The sequence below is a fragment of the Pecten maximus genome, chromosome 2, assembly GCF_902652985.1.
Source record: "Pecten maximus chromosome 2, xPecMax1.1, whole genome shotgun sequence".
In the NCBI taxonomy this organism is placed as follows: domain Eukaryota; kingdom Metazoa; phylum Mollusca; class Bivalvia; order Pectinida; family Pectinidae; genus Pecten; species Pecten maximus.
The window spans coordinates 29,621,083-29,638,643 of record NC_047016.1 but is presented as its reverse complement, the minus strand read 5'-3'; the positions used below and the strand labels follow the sequence as shown (position 1 = coordinate 29,638,643).

The 17,561-nt window shown below is 33.1% G+C and overlaps 1 protein-coding gene across 2 annotated transcripts in view; it reads left to right on the top strand.

Moving 5' to 3' along the window:
- Nucleotides 1–1,619: 1,619 nt before the first annotated feature.
- LOC117321757 (homeobox protein Hox-D4a-like) overlaps nucleotides 1,620–17,561 on the top strand; it is a 97,803-nt gene continuing 81,861 nt past the window's right edge. Inside the window, exon 1 of one of the 2 annotated variants that reach the window (XM_033876274.1) lies at nucleotides 1,620–1,697. The gene's annotated coding sequence lies outside the window, so the exon portion shown is untranslated. The remainder of the gene's footprint in view (nucleotides 1,698–17,561) is intronic. The other variant, XM_033876275.1, reaches the window with a different exon arrangement.

Here is a 17,561-nt window from a genome sequence, read left to right as displayed (position 1 = left end):
TTCATACAGGAAGGAGGTGGCATTGTGTGAGCCTATAGACCTATCTGATCGGTTCATACAGGAAGGAGGTGACTTGTGTGAGTCTATAGACCTATCTGGACGGTCCATACAGGAAGGAGGTGACATTGTGTTGACATATAGACCTACCTAGTCGGATCTTGGACATAGCATCGGCTGAACAATATGGTAGACAAATCATGGTCAATGGGACGCTTATATCCAGACAATCATGAAGTGTTGGATTGCAACTACAGAGGAAAAGACGACCGTTATTTTGAAACAATCAAATCGTTGTGATGCTACGCGCAATAATACCAAACGGAGAGGATACGATGCTGTTTTAACTACAAGTTCTGGTGGAAGATTATGACTCTTACAGTAACATGTGTCTGTAAAATAAATAAACGCAATGGTATAATAATATATCCGGATATTAAATCTAATGACTTCCGTTAATAGAATTTAATAAAAAAAATAATATTGAGAAGTTATAATAGAGACAAATGCCCAGATAGTCACAAACATTATTGGATCAGACAGTATTCAAAATTATCGAGGATCATCAGAGGACGCCATCCTTGCTGGTTAAAAGCGATTTAGCCACATAAACAACATACCCAACGATGGATTGTCTAATACCCAATACATTTCAGAATATCTAGCTATCTGCATGGTGCTGCAATGTACATTCTTCAAATTATTTAACATAATGTTCACCTAACGGTTGTTGAATTCGGTCTGCAAATAGTAAGTTTGAAGCACAGTGATAATACAGTTTCTATAATTTAACTTCAGCTAGCAAGAACATCGTATCTTTGGTAGTTCGATCAAACATGGGCAACAACTACCATTAAATATATCGGAAAATACAGCATATCAAGTCGTTTATTATCAGCTAGTCACCTGAAGAGATAAACACCAATTAAATCAAATGTTTATTGCTCTTTGATAATTACAAAGTAATTTAAAAGAAAAAAAGCAACAGATTCACGTATATATAGGTATAATGATAGATAATATGTCAATTTATTTTCGAAACTGTCGTTAATGTTTCATTATGTGAAGTATAAAGTCGTCTAACACGCCTTTCGTTCGACTCAGGAAGGTAATATGTTCGTATGTTAATTGCAGTTTCCTTTCAAACACATCTCCGAAAAAGAAAAGTTACGAGATCAAAATATGTAAAATTGTATAACGCCTGTCTTTCTAATAGTTCATATCCGAAGCTAAATAATTGTCGAGATGTCGCCCTACTATCAAATTGTCTACTTGTATGACTGTAATGGACGTCTGTAATTAACATCGATTTGTCACTAATGGGGACTGTCCCGATCAGGTGTTACGTAGCGTTCACAACAGATGGAACATTACAAACTCACCAGCCCTTATCCGAATTATTATCACTCTCAATTTCATAAAAATTATATGAATCAATAATTGCATAATTTTCATAACTTTGACAGGCGTCAAAGGAAGCTTTGTTATGGTACAAAGTTATGCATGTTTGATTTTCAACAAAAAAAAAAAAAGCTCTTATGAACCTCTCTGTTGAAATAAAACGTTTTACCTTGATAATCTTGTGTATTTATGAAACTCCGTGTTCTCTCGTATGCCTCAGGCATGCCGGTTTAACATAATGAAGATGGCTGCCAATTACATCAGTGTTGCGGATTTGCTACGTAGAAAGATCATCTGCTGTGAGTACCACACGATGTTTTACTATTTCAGAAAGATAACTTAGCGATTCCAGATCGCGGAATTTGTATGATATTTACCCGAATATCACAGATAAAAGACTTATGCAACACATAATGAGTATATTAATTGATTCAGTGCGAGAAACAGCGAAAGGTATTCGTTAGAAGGGGATAACACAGATAGCTAGGGGACGATGTGAAATGAATCCGCAGTGGAACACTTTGTGTAAGTGCGTTCCAAGCGAAGTTCCCCGTTATTCATATAATCTCTATGTACCAGGTATAGCATTGAATTCAAAACAGATCTGTCATCGCTCATAAAACGCACCAACATAGTTTTTCTTGTTTTTTCTTCTTGATAGTTTTTGGAAGATGAGTGCGTTTGTGTTGAAGGATTCTTGATAAAAATGAAAAGATTTTTCTGTATCAAGATTTCAATGACAATTGGACGAATAATTGAAATTCCATTCTATTATTCAACCTTTTTTTCAATCTCACGAATGTATTGCTATCTGAATTCTTTTCAAACGTCTGTCGCCTTGTATTATTTTGGATGGCGGTGTTAATTGTTAAGAATCACTTGATAATAATTTACTTTGTGTTGTTAAGAGGATTCGGCCCAGTCACGTTACAAAAGAAAGTGTATCCATATGAAAACGGACAGCTTAAGTTTTATCAGAAAAGGTTTTACAATGTAACATCCACGTGCAAACAATGAAGTGGGTTTTTTCTGCAAATCCACGTGTTCACTTTATTACATTTTCCACTTATAAGTATTTTGGTACATATTTGTGAAAATAAAAGAAAAAAAAAAAAAGAAAAAAAATATTAAAAAGATTTTTTTTAAATCTTTATCATTTGTGAGGCGTAGTAAGTCTAGAGGTAGGGTCCAAGGTATGTGTCAGAAGAGTCACTAGTTCGAGTGCCGGCACGGGTGCGGTGTCTTTACTCTGTTGTGTTGTAGTCGACACAGCTATACATGAATACGTAGTAGGTCAGTGCAGGAAATGTCGTAATTAAAATGTTAGCGCCGAAATTGCAGCTCCGGTTTTATGTTCCCCGGAGGACATGTGACACGACTCTGTAGCTATGATATATCAGTATATAAAACTCCAAATCATAATAAGTACTAACATCACATACGATAGTTGGTCTATCTTGACATTGTACAACTGTACATTGGTTAATGTGACCTTGAAATGTGTTGCATTTATATTTCGTAAAATAGTGCGAATGATCCTGAATGCAGTGCCAGGATAAGATTAATTAACCTATCAATATTTACTCAAAATGTAAATACCATCCATTAATTTAGCTGTCTATTTTGGTTTGGTGTGTGCTAGGAGAAATCTATAAATCCTGTAATTAGAAAAAAAACCTTCTGATATTAACATGTAAAATGCAATAGGTGATACCAGAATGATAATTCAAAGGCGAAATTAATCACAAATACTTTTCTTTGGAGACAAGTTCAAAGATCATTGTTATATCAGTTGTTTGTTGGTCTTTTCTTCACCATGTCTACTTGTGTCACAATGAAGTGGTTATTGCAGTGTGTAGGTGCTATACAAAGGGCTGCTACACCGCATATACTTTGTTTGTTTGCTTGATGAACAGACAGGGATAGTTTAACGTGTCCTTGTAGTAGTTGGTGACTACCTCTCTGAACAACATACGGGAGACCCGTCGGATGCCATTCAAAGCAATTAGAGTAAAGTGTATTGCCCAATGACACAACCACGACAGCAAAGACCGGCCCGTTTTTCAGCTTCCCGAAAAACAAACACCGATAGGGAGCATCGAACCAGGTAACCTCGGATCTTCATCTGAGGTAACATGAAAAGGTACTCTAACTGAATGAGCTCTCGCGGACCCTGGTTTTAAGTGTAACCAAGCTCATAAGTTGGTATTGACATCAGTAACAACATTTCCTCCTGTTTAACCTTGGGTTATCTCCCTTTAGCATAGAGGAAGGGACGTAACTGTGATTTGTTGCTTGTGGTAGTTCGTATAGTTTGTATAGTACCGACGCCTTTAATAATGATTAACTGCTACTATAGGTTCAAACATGAATATGTTTATTACTGGTAAAAATATTGATTGACGATCACATCGATCAGGTAAAATGATACACGGCGAGAGAAATTCACAAATGTGATTCCGACTTGTCATACCACTTATAGGAATAATTTTGACGGGTGGTTTACCAAGTGTTTGCTATGTCGGTTCTTAAGAATATTTAATTCTCAGAGTTAACCACTTTGGGAGTCAAACTGTATCATGTATCTACAACCCTGTTGCATGAATGTCTTTTTACCATTGCCGTTGCCCTTCTTTTGTCTCATTGTATGTGTCAGAATATATCCTTATGGTATGTTCAATATTATACCTCATTTATTTAAGTGTCTATGTGATTCTAGTAGTTGCTCCGGTCATTATTTTAGTACATTTATATATATATATGTATGTAACACAATATACATTTAAATGTGCGTACTACATCATGTGATCTGCATATTCCATCAAATGCATCTCATTGCACGTGACAAGTCACTGAAAATTACCTTTCCCGTTACATTTAAGAATAAGAACAATAGCATTCGTCCTTGTCTTGTATAAAGATGGTCGACAGAAACAGGTAGTACTAGGTAAACGTAGGGTGCCGAATCTGTCGAGGTTTGCCGAATGACAAAATTTTCCGAACTGGAATAAAACCATTTCAATAAATCCCTTCCGTGAGAAAGCTTAAATGTGTCAGTAAAAAGGCGCTTAGTAAAAAAGAAAAGAAAAGAAAGAGCCGGAATCCGCCAGTGCGATAAGATGAAACCCCGCTAAACCTAAAAGGAAAACGGTAACCCTACCAAAACTAAATTACGGGAAAACACCCACAATAATGATATAATTAATTCGTTACGTTTGCTGTTTCTGTGCCTTTTTCTGAATTTTGATTCAATCTACTTCCGTCGATCACCAACAAGTTATTATAAACAACTGATGTTTTGATGTTTCAATATATCCACCAACATTATACACAGACTAACCAATTAGCCTATAATAAGTGTTTATTATCTCACGTTTGACGCAAACGAACGACATTAAATATGTTTGTGTGATAGCTTGATAGTTATTTTAACACTTAAATTAACGTTTGTAAACTTATTGCCGATTTCTTGCAATGGAAATACAGACTATCAATCAATTTAATAGCTAACGGGACATGTTAAATTGATAGAAATGATCGATTGATAATGCACTTTTCGTAATTATTTAGCAAATACCTATATGCGTCATTTTTTATTAAAGTTATGTCTATTTTTATATATTATGATATCAATGCTCGGTATTCTTTTAAAAAATAATCTATGTTCATGTACGTATCGTAAACATGTCGTTTTAGATGTAATTTATATCCTTTTAATTAGATTTGTATACTTGTAATTTTAAAATGATAAATAGGTTCGAACCACACATACCAATTACAGTGATAATATATGGTAGACGTTTCTTCATCTGTAATTTAACTTCAATATTATGTAATTTTGAACCTATATATCACATCGTTAGTGTGCAGTTAATTGGTAGGTTAGGCCACACAACCCATGGACTCTTTAGAATGGTATCGATACTTATCTGACGTTACTGTGTAATTATGATATGTATCAATTTCTTAATAACACGTTTCTGTATCAACAGTCTTGTTTGTTTACCCAAGTTCAGTAGACCGTATTGTCATACCAGTGGTCAATGTGTGGTCCACTATTGTCCGAAGTGTCTAAATCCTATTCTTCAGTATTCTTAACGAAGTGTTTGTCTACGATGAAATCTTAGATAAAGCTTGCGCTGCCTTCGATCAGCCTTTGGTCATCGTTTGGTCAGTGTTTGGCCAATAGGTGCCACCGCGGTGTGGTCAATTGTCCAAAATGACCATATCACAGCCAGTGGCTAAAGGTGTTCCTTAATAGCCTTTCAGAAGGTCATAAAAGTTACTCGACTATTGTCCAGTTTGGCAGAAACAGTTAATCACGAGGTTGTTTAGATCTCTCCCTGTTTCCGTGTGTCCGGTCGGCATTTCGGCCATTAGGCAGATTCAGGGAGTCTAGTGTTTTGGAGAACATTATCGTTAATTATCACTATCCGCTGACCTCCAGATCCCTCAGAGGGCCGCGGTTGCGCAAGAAATGGCTTTTCTGTCCCTTGTCTATATACACGGTTACCTTTGGCATTTTGAATTAATGTCTTCAACTTAAGAATTCTTCGACATGACAAATCTAAAACTTTTGTCAAGAACAAAATATGCATGACGCGGCTTTCCTGTAAATGTACAAAGATATATTGTCCTTAGGCTTTTTATATTGATTCCTTTATTTCGGAATCTTAAACATCAAAATGGGGAGAAGATCTGAGACGTCTTAATTATCGCTCGGTATAATGTGTCTGATATTTGTCCAAGCTTTGATCTTCTGTCAATTTACATGGATCACTTTGTGAGCCGTAATTAATTTATAGCATCAATAGACATTTCCATGGCTTTGCAATTAAGAAAATTACATAATATTCTTCCGATACAGATAATGTAAATAGTCAAGTGCAACGTTAACTATTCAATGTTGAGATGGAGATTCAGAAAATTAAAAAAAAAAAACAGTCATCTTTGAAAATAATATCCTTGGTTGGACAAAAATTCATGCATATATTGCTGTTGATGTAGAAAAAGCATACGTAATGTTATAGACTTTTTTGCTGACATTAATTTTTTTCTTCTTTTATCATATTATGTTATATAATGCATTCAAGCTCATTATTGGTACAACACAGTGGAGAGTGAAAGAGATCGTGCAGTATAATACGAAGAATGGGAAAAAACTGATTTATCTTAGGGTACCCTTTATACAGTATATATATAGCTGCCCGGTTCATTATTTGAAATATATCATCGATAAAAGTTTGTTCTACTTTCGGAAAAGTATGAACGTATGACAACGTTTAGCGATTTATTTCACGACTGTCAATATCCACAGTAAGTTTCTGATGAATGTTCACACGTTTATTTAAGCGTCCGCCGGGTCACACTTTACGTTAGGTGGTAGATAGATGGGTTGGCGATGATTTATTTAATCCAACCAGACACTAAATCGATGAAAACAGCAAAACGGTTTTAAGCAACATTCTCATTGACGTTTGAAATTAGAAGACTTGGATAAATCACATCCCGTCACCTCGACTGTTACAATGTTTGATGGCGCCCCTAACCCACGTTCTAGAGACCTTCACATAAAAGAGAACACACCAAAATACATCCCCAGAGACAAACAGCACTTATTTTATCGTTAAGTTAATGGCATTATCTTTATTTTATTAAATTTGTGTTTATTTTTATTAATTTTATTTTTGATGTTGTAAGTTTAACTATGTTGAAATCGCCAAAATTTATTGTAAAACATTGGACTCAAAGAAAACATATTTGTCACTAGAGATATGGTTTCCACTTACTGAAGTATCATGGGTCAATCGGCCTAAATCTGCATGCTAAAATACAGCGTCATTTAGATATTTACAATTTACTTATAGCATGGCATAGCTTCTAAATATAGTGCTGTGGACAAGAGTAATGTCCCTTGTCTTAGAGTATATGTAGGGAATACACAATATTCATACAGATATAACACAGTGTTGATTTATGCCTTAAACCATCTAAATAGTGTTTTATCACATCGTTATGTGTTCATTTTGTGGTTACAACATAAATAACGGCTTGTCTGGTCCGGGCCCGTTTACATGTATGCCTCCCAGGGACGGGTTTAAATACTTAATAAATGGCCAAATTATGTTTCAGTTATATGTTAATTTACATGTGTTTGATGCGAATTAGTAGTAGTTAAGCTCTTAAATAACACAAAAACAAGTCATTTATTGGATAACAGTTGACATAAATGATACATCGAATAAAAATTGAAAATATACCTTGACGAAGAGATTATCATTATGTTGATGGCAGTGCATCACAAGGATAGCCTAGTAAAGGTAGATTAAAGTCCAAGTATGTAAAGACATGATTTATGTTTTGTTCTTCATTTCAATAAAACTGTTGTGTTAGGCTTATGTTTTTAAGTCCCACCTGGTTTCGGAAACAATAAAATTGTGAAAAAATGAAAGTTTGTGAAATTTTCCATAACTGCTACAGTTGTATAAACTTTGCCGTAATTACGACCTTGGTGTCGAATCCAAAAGGAGTTTTAAAATAATTAAATGAAAATAGAAAAAAAAAATTTAAAGGTTTATTTCGACATTGTAGTAAAAATAATAGAGATGTGTTTTATATTCATGGGATAAATTATTTTGGCAAAAGATATACGTTCACAGTTTCACATTCTAAATATAACTTGAATTTCTTATCTGGAATTATAAGTAAGTACTCGATGATACAAAAGAATATTCGTACGATGAACAGATGATATACATGGTATGGAAATATATATATAATATTCATGAGTGTTATGACGAGTTGTTGGCAGAACTTTATCATCGTCAATCAAAATGGGTAGGTGCGAATGTAAAAGTGACCACAGGTGACATTAATGTCTTATACAGTATGAATCTTCATACATATACGTAAAGGCCTAGCTAATGTCATCACACAGTATGTCAGCATTCTTACTTTTTCGCCGACCAAATAAATGTCTTATTTCGAAACATTAATATATTAATCAGAAGACACGGTAAATTAAATGAAAACACTTGTGGCATTTGATTGTGATGAATGGCCCAATGGAATGCATAAGGCGGTGTCAACGCTTGTTTTATATATAATATTGTAACCGCCGAATATAACCCTCTTAGGGAGAGGAATTTCAGAGATCGTCTATGATTTAAAACATATTCATTGTCATAAATCAAATAATACACGAATCATAATTGCATTTTTAAAACTACAATGTATTTTCTATGTTATGCAAAGTTGTAACGTACAAAATACGTTATGAAACTATCCCTGAATATCCGAATACTTTGTTGTTGTTTTTTTTAATTATTTCTTATATATCAATAAACATATATATATATGCATATATATTGATATATACAATACATGTCATACAATACAAATGGAGAGGGGACTCGGGCAATGACCGGGCCTCGACACTCACGATCTACGGCACTAATCGCCCAGCCAGAAATACTTTTAAAACTGCACCACAACTAAATATAGATACCGTACAATGCATGTGTGCATTCATTACGATTTCTAAATTATACAGCAGTTGGATGTCAAAGAAGAAGCAAGGAAATTAAAAAAAAAAAAAAAAAAAAAATCTCACAACAACAGGCATTCATCAAAATAGATAATTTGGTATTGAGAATAGTTTACTGATATTCCCCGAGAAAGGCTACACCCTCCTTTGTTGTGAATATAAATAGCAGTCAAGGATTCCAGACTAAAATCACATTTACTCCAGATTATCATTTGTTTTGTGTAAACATTTTATCTGGCCCATTCAAAGGATTTAAAACAGCATTCTTGATGTTTAAAAACAACACATTTTTATAATGAAATTGTGGATCTGTGAATATCGTTTGTTCTGCTCTAAAACAATTGGATAGATACAATAATATGTAACAAACGAATACGAATTGCCAATTAAGTCTTCACAGCATCGCTGCCTTTGTTTCGAACTAACATAAAATCAAGACTATTTGGACATCTGTCCAACTGGTGTTTATTTAGATTCTATTAGCATTCATTATTGTCGAGCTATAATCGTACATGAATTACAAAGTAATGCAATGTATGCGTGTTTCCATAAACATATGGAATTATATCAATCTGTTTCTGTACTTTTAGAGATAATTCAGTTATAACAATTATTCCAATCACAGTTTAAGTACATCTGAACTATAATATTATTCGAATAGCAGGATATGTGTTGTATCAAATGAGATAATGAGACTCGAAAATCCCTTGTTTATGGTTCCTTTGAAAACATTTAAAAGCCTGTAGTATTTTTTATTTCATTTATAACCTGACCATCATGGTGCTCTTTCCCAATAATTCTCTGAACCATCGACATATTGATGAGTGTTATTGTGGACCTGAAACGTCCTCTAAGTATCCTTGATGGTTAAGGTAATTAAATTCGTGCATAAGAGGAAAGCGGGTTCCGAAATTGAATTCAAATAATTGCAAAAAGAATTAATTATTGAAAGTTCCATACATAGAGTTAATGGCAAATTTGTAATTTGGATTCTCACGTAAGTCGTCCGTGCGTAAATTCTAGCTAGTGTTTTATTGCTTTGTTAGGACAAACTCGTCATTACTAAGACACCGTTATTGTAAGCAATAAAGATTTGCCGAGGGTGTTTTCTTGTCGGTCGTGTTTACCTGCGTTAGAACATGAATGTATCATTAATTACTCTCCGCCATTAAACTTCACCTCATTAGTGCTCAACAAATTGCCATTGATTCCCTTACTCGTGTAAACTTATTGAACACCCCCAATGGACGTGAGACATTTAATGACTGCAATCTAGACCTAGACAGTTTTGTTAATGAACACCGGTAGTCTCGTTAACGAAGTGTCGCGCATGCATTTCGGATACGATAAACTTCGAGTGACATGCACATACTTCATTAGTTTCCAAGGACAAGCTGTCCTCACCAATAGTCGTTGGTCAACTGCAATCTATGGTAGAACATGAAAAACATACACCTTCATACACGAAACTATCTTAGGACATTTGAGACCTTTAGATGTGCACTAAGCTTTGAAACACTCACGAAACATACAGCTGGTTAAATTAAACATATTGGACACCAGAGCCCTTAAGGCAAGCAAGTGAAACCAATAGCTGGGCCGGGTATATGAACGATGATATCAAGTCTATATCTGACACATCAACAATATAGCACGGAATATGAAGCATAAAGCCAGAAACATGAGACCATACCAGGGAATAGCAAGCTTATAAGTAAAAACATGAAGGGTATGCATAGAAACATAAAAGACGCATAGTGACATAATGTTAATGTAGCTGGCATAGAAATACCCGTGTCTGGGTAGACAATGTGTACAGAACGACATAAGTCAGTATTTGTATAATGTCATCTCCAAACTCCTGTGTAAAAATGCATTTAAAAATGATAGCATCTGAATTGATTTAGTTCAGGGTTCTGAAACCATGAAGACAAAATCAGTGTTACTATAGGAGACTTGTGGTGAACCATTGTATGATAGAAGCCACAGGCATTGTCAAATCATTCTTTGAGTCATGTCCCCTTCCAAGCCCTCAGACAATAACATGAAAGCATTTTTTATACCTCTGTCCAACCTTTTTGGTGCACTATATCTATTGAAATACTGGTTTTATTTATATTTTCCTTTTACATCTGAGTTGATATTTATGCATATGTTTTTTCTAGGTTTTACGTTTCTACACATCATGTTGAACCTTCGCAGCCTCGTGCAGTATTAACATTAGTATAATTTAGTGGTTTCATCCTTTATAATCTACATACTGCTTGGAATTTCGAGTTTTAATTCGTATGTTGACTTTTGGCGTACACCGTCGCACATGTGATGAAACCTATATATCCAGTGCTAATAATTTGTAACATGCATCTTAAATATTACATGGACAAATTAAAAATTCTAAAGTGATATGTGTTAAGGATATAATTCCCTTAATTAGTGGAGGAATTAATCATAATGTTTTTTCTTTATTGTTTTATTTTTATTTTATTTATTTTCTGTTTGTTTGTTTTGTAAGTTTTAAATCTTGTGACATAGACTATAACAATATTTATGATAAAGACAGTTAATACAGAGGATCTTAAACAGGTTTTTGTGCAGCATTAAACTTATTATTTGATTTAATTATTTCATATGCAATGAGCCTTAGTCCTGTGATTTAATTAAGAAATCATATATGCAAAACAACCAAATGTACCGATTAAAAATTGTGTGCGGTAGACTGGAATTTGGCTGCAACAATTGAACATGTAACAATTAATCAGAGCCATGCATAGAGTATACTTTGATACTTGTTTCCCTTGTCGTAGACCGATTAATATTTGGGAACGTCTGTAGATTTATAATATGGCTCGATTTCTTAAGTAAATACATAGCTGAATTATCCAAAATGGCGCGTGCAGTTGACGCATTTGTTTAGTATAAAGTACATCTACTACTCAGCTAACATAAGATTTTTTCGTGGGATCAAAAATTGAGAAATGCTTCTCAACTATTTTCTCTTTGTTTAGGTATGAGATAAACTTGTTTATCACATAACTGGTTTGTTCTACACGTGACAGGACCATGTCAGTAAATACCACAAGACACATGTTAAATAACGCTATTGTGACGTCATAAATTGTTTATGGTGTTACAATAATTATATGAGTCGAACGATTAGAATAGAGAATAGAGAGAGCGAAAAAAACTACCGTCTTATGTAGAAATATTGTTAAACGTTTGTTATTATAAATACATGTTATGTGATAAACATAATCTTACTCTCGTAGCTACATGATAATGTATGTAATAAAAACTCGAGGTATATCAACATTATTGAACGTGTTCAGTAGATTCCACATTATATAGCCGTTCATGAAATATCCTCTATCTAAAAAATCGAGTGAGATGTCTTTATTAAAAGATAACAACAAAACATTAGCTTTTCTTGCAATATAGATAACAAAATGCCTTCAATAGTATTTTGATGTCGATCGTCAACTTCTAGTTTGGTTCTGAGTATTTGATAATACGCTGTAACACAATTCATTGAAAATGTGTACCAAATATATGTTAATGCAAATGATTATTTCTCCGTCGGTACCCATGCAGTAATACTGTGTAGTCCACGAATCTATAGCTGTTAATCAGTTCATAACTTAATGATGAAACGTAAAGTTCCCTACATAGTTATTATAGTGAAGTCTCTCTGTTGGTATTACACAAAATATAGTATTGGTTTCTATGTTGGCATACAACAAATCCAATGATTTAAGTTGTTTAAAGACTATGCTATACTGGAATCATACTATTTGTTTAATGGTTAGAGCATATTTGTTCTGCTCTTATATTTCAGTTAAGATTTCCTACTATTTTGCTGCGAATCTATCCCAAACATATAAACATTTAAAAGAGGAAAAAGTTCATCCTAATTCATAGTAAACATAGAAATTATTTGAATACCTTTCGGAATGTTAGGATGATTCCCCGGGGGATGCAATTTTGTAATTCTCCGTAAAATGTTTCATCTGAAAAATCAAACACTCGAAAGAAAAACCTTCCTTGTGGTAAGGTGAACATTGAAGTCCTTTTTATCGCTCTCCGGAAAAATATTCAATAAGATAATTAAGACTTTAATATGTAGTTATGATATGATTATATAATGTTACAATACATTTTGGTGTGGAATTTGTCCTGATGTCTTTGTAGATATTTCCTATATCTTGTACTATAAATAAATTAATTAATTTGCATCTATTATTAAAAATATTATGTAAACCTTTATTAATCACTCGTGGTGACCCGGATGGAAGCTCTCTGTAGATTTTAATGTCGGCGGAAATGAATAAAACAAAATATGCATTGGATACTCCTCAAATTTATCATCATCTGCTAATAGTGACACCACATCCTACATTTATAAATTTAGATTGTTTTCACAACTCCCAGCCTTACCAGATCTGCCCGTTGTTAACAACTAAATTAAAATGTTGGTTCGCTGCTGTTGACTAAGCTGTTACAGGTAACAGGTGTGTTTTAAACAGCATTTAATATCATGCACGTTTTGTATGTAAATACAACTGAAATATTACATTATAAGGTCATGATAGCCACATGAAGTGCAGTGTGTCTTCTTTATACATTCACTAATTTCCATGTAATTTCTTCATGATGAACACCGTGCATTCGGGTCAAGGACAAGAGGATGCATGTGCATTGTATATGTATTTACAGAAGCATACTCCCCCAGGTAGTATCAAATAGGACAAAGATTTATCCGAACACGACCTCTGTAAGGTGCGTTTGAAAAGGACTATTGCTTTGCCGCGTCTCATTATGTATTGATGTCCTGTACTCAGTGTCGTCACCAAGAGAATTATTGGTTCTAATTTTGGTTTATGCAATAATTTACTAAAACATGCAGTACAAGTAGTTTTGGAGTACCCGCTCACCTGATTGGTTAGAGTCTAGTCCGGTACTGAACAGATGAAATGTATTGGATGCATGCTGTCACTATTCCTTTGAAGTATTTTGATGTATTTGGTGGTGGCACACAACATTTGTTAACATGTATGCATTTATTCATGACAACTCATTATGACAAAAGTTCAATTATACTTTGGTCTTATAATTTCGCCCACATTATAAGTTGATTCAATACTTAATTCGTTGGTTCCTTTTGACACATTTAAATTTTAATTTGTTCCGCATCCATTGCATGACACAACCTAGGCGTAATGAAAACAAAGATATAGGATATTTTGAAAATTAGTTTCATTATTTGCTTGTTTTTATAGTTACATGCCTCAGAAATTAAAGGCACTTTTTCGAACAAGAACATTGCAATATTAGAATGAATTATTTTTGTGTTTATTTTGAGATCATTTTCATTAAATAAAAAATATATCAACTGAAGCTAGGTTGTTTTTGCAATTGACGATGAGACAGAGCAATAGGATCGTTTATGTTTATATAGGACAAAAATAGTGCTTTTTTAAAGTTAATAAAATAGCATTTGAAATCCGCTGTCGTTTGATGTCGTTTGTATTCACTTACAAAATCCGTATTTGCATTTAGTTTTCACGTGTGTGATATTGAAATTTAGTATCTTCCAAGATCCTTGTGCTTCGCTTGTAATATAAAAAAAAAAAACAAATACAAATTGATTGTGCGCAAAAAGACAATGTAAAGTAAAATCAAAACACTGTTAATTGGATTACGTATAATGCGCACAGGTGTATTATCAATGCTCTACATTTAGATTGCTCCATATTATTGATCTGAGGTATGAAAATCAAACTGAAATATGCATTTTTAATTAATCAAAGATAACTTGAAAATGAACTTGAACCCATTCCTTTGTTTGACACAAAATTTAATATATCTGAATACATATCGTCATAGTTAAAAAGGCGAATTTATGTGATCATTGAAGTAATGACTCTTTTCTCCTCGATAAACAGAATAACATTAAGTGAAATTATACGAGATATTTCATAATCAAAATTGTGGGTTCATTATGATTTTCTTCTCGTACTATTCCTGAAGAAATATAGGTACTACTTCAGCTGCTGAACACAGACAGGAATACTACATTTTGATATCCTTCGATGCATTCAAACCAAAATTGTTGAACTTTTGCATAAATATTGTACAGAATGATTTTACATATTTAGATGTTCCACATACCATAAATAATATAAGCTGTCGATTTGCATGTCAATAGGTGGGCTTATATTAGGATATTCAGATTGCTCTTAGTAAATACGATTGTCTTGATTAAATAGCTCATTTTTTGGAAAAATGTAGTCTCGATAAGAGATCAATTATACGAATGTTATAGATTATAAATGTTATGCATATTGGCTTTTTCTTTTGTATGTTTTAATTTTGCTCCGTTTGTTTAGCTATGTTTTCGACATTAAAATGATAAGTGACTGTCTGCGTCACACGTAAATTGAAACAAGAGGTGAATATCTACGACAACAATAACTATTGGAAAATAGTATACAAAATCAACATCTCACACACTATCATTATTGTAATTCGTTTAGATACATATTTTCTTCATACATTTACCAATTGCGTATAGCATATACCAATATATCATTTTCAAATAATTTACAACTTGTATTTATCCATGATTTAAATTAACCCATGCGCTATATATTATCTTGATACAAATATACAAAAATACATTTCACATTGATTAAGTTACAATGTATACAAATTGAATATTTATTTAAATATAAATTTTTAATTAGAGTTTTACAGTTTAATCATGTCTCTTAAGGTATCCTTGGGGTAAATCTAAACATGCAGAGATGATAGTATTTTTACATGTTTGGTATTAATACCAATACTATTCAAGTTATATAACATACAAATGTAAGTATTTTTACGTTAATTAAGATGTACTTTCCCTTTTGCTAGAATGTACACAACAAAATGATGTCAGCATTTACCTAAATGAACGTACTTTTCTGGTGGAGGTGCTAAAATAACATACATTTTCTACATGGCAAAATGTAGCAAAGTGTCATACCACGAGCTAATGTACATAAACTTGATCGTTAATACCTCATGTGGGAAATAAACATAAACTGAAAAATACCACATACTAATTTACTTATTAATTTTGACTTTTATTTGTATTTACATTAATATAACTGACGTTTGAGAGAAAACAAACACGTATACCACAGGGAATTACGATCTTTTATACACAGAATTGTACAATATTATTAAAACTTGATATATCCATTTTTCGTATATAAAACTTACTTGGTTCATAAAAAAAAAGAGTTCCCTCTTTTACTTTATGACAACTTCATGGAAGAGATGCATTTATAGAATGGCCTTAATAGACTTAAAGTGCACATTTAACTAAAACCGAATTTTTGTTTTATGAATTATAAATCATGTTAAAATTCAGGGGTTTTCTTTTCTTTCTTTTTTCTTTTAACTTTTTTTAACTAAATATTATATTATGTAGTCGGTTTATCACCAATAAAACAATGTAAGAATACTCAACGCTGAATAACTTTTTTTCTGTGACCATTGTTTTTAAATTGGACAGGGTGTGTTTTATTGTGAAGTCAGTAGTATGTTTTATTGTGAAGTCATTAGTATGTTTTCCTGATCTACTCATGACATTTCAAAACAAATTATGCTTATTTGTTCGTTTTTGAAAAGGTAGCCAAGTTACTGGGCCTTTTCCTTCAGAAAAAGAGTTTAAACCAGTGAATGCCAATAAATAAGGTTACAGATAGATTTTCAAATAAAAATAAACAAACAATTCAGACGAAAATCCCAAAACAAGGTGCATGCACCTTCTTTAAGTAACTTATTAAACGAAAATATTTTAATTAACATAACGTTTACCTATATATTTATCTTTGATCTTAAAGAATTATTTTATAAATGTGTTTCGACGGAGTTTTATTTATCATCACTTCAAACTATAGATGCACGAGTAGTTTAGAGAGGGGAAGCCTAGAATTGAACAGATGTTAATGTAAAACGGTTTTCTCTAGGCTCATTAAGTCGACATAAGATGTAGGGCTTACAACGATGAATCGACATTCGCTAACTTGACGGAAATTAATGAGAAAATGTCATTTGTACGGGAAGAGCATTAATACATATGGCCAACAATAAACCACTATTGCACTTAACATACGTCTTCCTCAAACCTATAGATACGTCCTGGTCTAAATGTTTACACGTACATGCATGTGTGTTTTATGATAATTATATACTTCACACATATAAGGTTATGCTCTACATTGCAATAACTCTTATTCTTTTTTCAAATGAGTACGCGTCCACTAAGTGGAACAAAAGGAGGACGTTGCATATCCTATTTCTCCATAAACCAATCGAGATAGAGTTTAAGCTGGTACCTTGTAAAAGTACATACTGTACTTTTAGAATGTATTGGATACGTACATGCTATCTACAACAAAATCCTGATTTTGTTTATGTGAATATTAACATTAATCTCAAATAAATAAAGTTTCGGAAAATATTAAAGATAATAAGTTGGTTAATTAAGACATAAGAAATTTAAAAAAAAATCAGCGATATGCAATGCTATCTCACGGGATAATATCTGTTTTGTTACACATTAGGCTGATGG